The sequence below is a fragment of the Antedon bifida genome, chromosome 9, assembly GCF_963402885.1.
Source record: "Antedon bifida chromosome 9, ecAntBifi1.1, whole genome shotgun sequence".
Classification (NCBI taxonomy): Eukaryota; Metazoa; Echinodermata; class Crinoidea; order Comatulida; family Antedonidae; genus Antedon; species Antedon bifida.
This window is the reverse complement of record NC_136234.1, coordinates 10402966-10408418: the sequence shown is the minus strand read 5'-3', so window position 1 is coordinate 10408418 and position 5453 is coordinate 10402966.

The window sequence follows — 5453 nt, the reverse complement described above, 5'->3', positions numbered from 1 at the left end:
GAAACTAAAGTTTTGAAAATTGAATATATCATAAGCAAGGATGATACTACAGTGTATACAATAAAAATATGAGGAATAAATATAATAAATTAATAACACTGTTGTACTCTTATAGTGATTTCATAGTTCTGTCTATTCCGATTATTGAATATTATAATTTAAAATCTTAAAACTTTTAGATGTTTTTTAAAATATGGACTTTTGTAATCGTTATACCTAAATATCAAATTGTTGTTGTTCCCATAGGCAAAACATTGTTCATGAGGTCTTTTGGTAATTGACAACCAGTTGTCACAGAGGTTTAATTTTGCTCTTAAATTTTTCAAAATAATCCAAATGAACTAATTGTAACAAAACATGAATCACTTAGGAAGATCTAACCTGTTGAACTTGACGGTGTAGGTTTCACGTAACAATACATTTTGATCTACGGTACATTCTACTTTTGGTTTGTTTTCGCCTTTATTTCGTTCCTTTACGTTCTAAGTTATCTCTCAAACTACTAAAAGAAAAAAATCTGGTTGATGTTGAGGCATCAAACCCAGAGCTCCAGACTACGACACATTTCTTGGCAAACCAGTTGGCATTGGTATGCTTATATAGAGCCCCTTTAATTACTAATTTATGCCATAATTAATCTCATAAATTATTCATGATTTCTGACTTAGCCTTGTAGGAAAAAAATGAATGCATGCAGGACAACTTGAATTATACACAATGTACAATAATGTGCATATCTTAAATATTTATTTCAAGAAGAAAACAGCACTATTACTATTTCAAAACCATTTTTGTAACGGCAACAAACATAAAGCAGTATTTCATATAGAGTGACATTTTTCAATTTAACATATTACACTTAACCAGCTTGCCTTTTTCTTTAAAATAAACTGTACTGAGAAAGAAAAACCAAATGCGGGCCTTCAACCAGCGATACGTACAATTTAACATTGATCTAACATTTCAGCAATTGCATAGCTTTGTATCTTGTATGGCAAGACTTCACAATATCAATTAATTTTGCATAATACATTTCACATATCATATGTTCAATGTAATGTCTAATATCCCTTCATGGTAATACATAGTGCAATAATATCGGGGGTTAAATAGTTGCTTTCATAATAAATGTGATGAAACTACATAACAATTAAAACACATATAAATTTATTTTAAAAACTATTTTAAAGATATATTGTTCCCTTGAAGAAAATATTAAAAAACAATTTTGTTACATAATTATTCACTTTAAAGCAAATTAATTAAATTGTTGTTTTTTGTGTCTTGTTTTCTGGGCAAATCAATCAACTTTGTTTTTCATATTTTGGGAACAATACATCTTTCCATCAGTAGTGACATTAATATATTATATGGCTCATTTTATCAAAAACAATTTTAATTGTTAACTAATTTTATATAATATATATTAACTAATTAAATTTACTTTTAGCTATAATTAGATATTAAAATAACTAATTAATATAATAATTAATTAATTAAAAGTGAATTGAATATTAGTTAATAATCAAAACCAAATGGGCCTTTGACGCTCAAATCACCATCCATCCTTGAAATGTGCAATCTAAGTGAAAATCTTATTATTTATGGATTCACCCTCTATTCATTGGATCGTTTTAAAGTTAATACAATGTTCACTTTTTGAATGCAATAAATGAATATATCTTGAACCTAAATGGGTCATAATTGTACCCCTATTAAACATCTGGGTAATCAACAGCAATGCAATATTTATAATAAGCAAAATTAAGAAATTAATATTTACACTACATTTTAGAAATTATATAGCACACACTTTTATATTTGTTTTAATGTTAAGAAATTGAATAATTGTTTGCCTGCACAAAATAATAAGATGCAAAGTGTTCCTTTTGATGTGAAAGAGGATTTCTTGCATACAGTATCTGTCTGTAATCAGAACATAGGTAAAAGCAGGTTTTGTGAGAAGCCTATTTTATGCAGGGGGCTTATCTTATCCCCTGTATATTCCCTGATTGATAGTACCACCATACATTTACCATAATTTCAATGAAGATACAATATATATGTAAAGTTAAATCAACAAAATATATAAATATACAAAGTAATAAATATTGTGAACAGATGAAAATTGGTAATATATCTTAGTTTTTAATATTAATTAATACTGTAATTGAAAAAAAGAACAAACCAAAAACCTGACAATAGAAATAAAAACTTTCTACACTATTAAACTTTATGTGACAAAACAAAATGTGATGATTGCGCCCATACATGGAAACGATGATGTCATATCATCATCATATTTGGGCATGTCACATTACTTTTTTTGTCAAACTAGTTTAATACCTGTAGACAGAGCCTAAAGAAAACTAAATTACTACATAACTTCAGCAATCGGTATGGAAAAATGATAAGTACTTAAATAAATACAATTGTCATTTGACCCTATATACGGTAATACTGCAACCATTGACCTTTGTTTTAATTTCATATTTATTTAAAAAATTGTGAATGCATTTTAATTTAATTTATATACATTCAAATAAATAAATAAAATTATAAAATAACATTATAACAAGGGATTTATCTTAGCCATCAGCGCAAGCTTGGTGGTCTAGAGGTACAGTATGAACGGCAGGCTAGTGATCTGGATGTTTGTTGGTTGAGTACCTTGTAGATTTTGTTTTCTCAGAGGGTTTTCAATTTTACTGAGCATTCAGTACAATTAGTCAGAGTAGAGAAAATCATCTGAGTAGCTGGCCAAGTAAAATCAATGATAGTGTAATGCTGTATGTTCTAATCAGTCGTGGATTCAGGTGTTGGGGGGGGGGGGGGGGTGGGGGGGGGGGGGTGCGGTCGGGGGTGATTTGGGAAATTAAAATGCAAAAGATAGGATATCACAGCTGATTTTCGGTTCTGTATCATAGGAATATTTGGTAATACAACATCCCATGTGTTTCACATGTATATAATAGCAACCTAACCTTAAATAATACAGGCACCACATATAAATGAGATGCTGTATTACCAAATATTCCTATTATGATACTTCGGAAATGGATAGTATATGGAGATACAGCTGAGAATCGGGTGGATATCAGCAGGTATAAGTATATAAATTGTTACAGACCTAATGCCTGTTTTCCCACCCAACACAAATCAAAACATCGAGCTCTGTGAAGAATGATCAAACAATCAGCTGTTTCCAAACAGAACACACGCATCTAACATACACAAAAAATATTATGTCACATGTATTTATCGATTGCTAGCACACTACATGGGAATGTCATTTCGGGCCAACTGATCATGAATTTTATGTGCTATTTCTAAATCATGTAATTATACATACAGTATCTTAATAAGCATATCATATTCATAAACAAAAACATTAACACATGAAACTATTACTAATGTAAGTTAATGTCAAAAGACAGTGTTCACAATCATAAGGGTGAAGCCGTGTGGTTATTATTCCATGTTGCTATTGGAAAAGCAATTGAATGTGATTCTCGTAATTGTATTGCATACTAGATCTAAATCAATATTATACATCTCTTTTAAATGTTATAAAGGAACTACACAATCACAGATTCTGATCAGATCCAGAATAAAGTAAACTGTTGTATGTGAAAGCAATGAAGAACAGACAAATAAATAATTTCCATAATGGCAGTGGCATAATGGTATTTCACACTTTGGGACATATTTATTCATAAATAATACTGCCTCTAAATGGTATTTAATGATAATGCACATTTATATCTGGTGTGGATAGTATTGAGTTACTACACATACTGATGTATGATATGATTATATTACATGACCAATGTACCAATTGGTAGATATACAAGACAAGATACTATGGTACCCATGTAGGTTCAAGAATGTACCCATGAGGTACATTATCTGTAGTCAAATATACTGATGTACCCATGTACAATACTGAACTATCCATGGGTATTGGTACCTTCGGGTACAAGATACTAAAAGTACCCAAGGGTATAATGAGGTACAAGTTACTATAAGGTACCCATGGGTATTGGTATCTGCAGGTACAAGATGCAATTTAAAGTATCCATGGGTATTGGTATCTGCAGGTACAAGATACTAAAGTACCAATGGGTATCATGACAATGTAGCCATGGGTAATGAGGTGTCTCGTTTGAGAATGTATTGAATACTACATTTGTTAGTTGCATTAATAACAATATATTATTAAGCGTAATCAGCAGCAAATTAATTTCCTGAGATAATGATCTACAATTTTTTTTTACAATCAATAATTGTAAAAAGCAATAAAATAGAAAAATATTAGAAACAACAAATTTAAAAATAGTAATAAAAATAAATATATTATTAATTTAGTTAAACTATAATTATTTGCATTACATCTAGACAAGCAAGTTACACCATGATTACTAACACTATATTTGCACATACACCTCAGTGAAACATATTTACACACACTTCGGTTATTTCTATATTTACACTACGCAAAACTAAATTAAAAATCAGTATAAAAAGACATGCCAAGATTTACAAATGTGTACGAGTGACAACCATTGTAAACAAAATTGTTCATTAATAGTTTGTTTTTCTACAAGTTGGTAAACAGAGAAACGATAATTGTTTCAATTAATTAAAAAAATGTGTGATAACTTATTTTTATAATCAAAAAGTTTAAGTACTATGAACAATGTCATAAGTTTGTAAACCAATGAAAAATGTCATAAGTTTGTAAACCAATGACAACTGTCACAAGTTTGTAAACCAATGACAAATGTCACAAGTTTGTAAACCAATGACAAATGTCACAAGTTTGTAAACCAATGACAAATGTCACAAGTTTGTAAACCAATGACAAATGTCACAAGTTTGTAAACCAATGACAAATGTCACAAGTTTGTAAACCAATGACAAATGTCACAAGTTTGTAAAGCAATGACAAATGTCACAAGTTGGTAAAGCAATGACAAATGTCACAAGTTTGTAAACCAATGACAAATGTCACAAGTTTGTAAAGCAATGACAAATGTCACAAGTTTGTAAACCAATGACAAATGTCACAAGTGTGTAAACAAATGTCACAAGTTTGTAAACCAATGTCAAAATGTCACAAGTTTGTAAACCAATGGAAAATGTCACATGTTTGTAAACCAATGTTAAAATGTCACAAGTGTGTAAACAAATGCCACAAGTGTGTAAACAAATGTCACAAGTTTGTAAAGCAATGACAAATGTCACAAGTTTGTAAACCAATGACAAATGTCACAAGTTTGTAAACAAATGTCACAAGTTTGTAAACAAATGTCACAAGTTTGTAAACCAATGACAAATGTCACAAGTTTGTAAACCAATGACAAATGTCACAAGTTTGTAAACAAATGTCACAAATTTGTAAACAAATGTCACAAGTTTGTAAACCAATGACAAGTATTCCATTTTTTTAA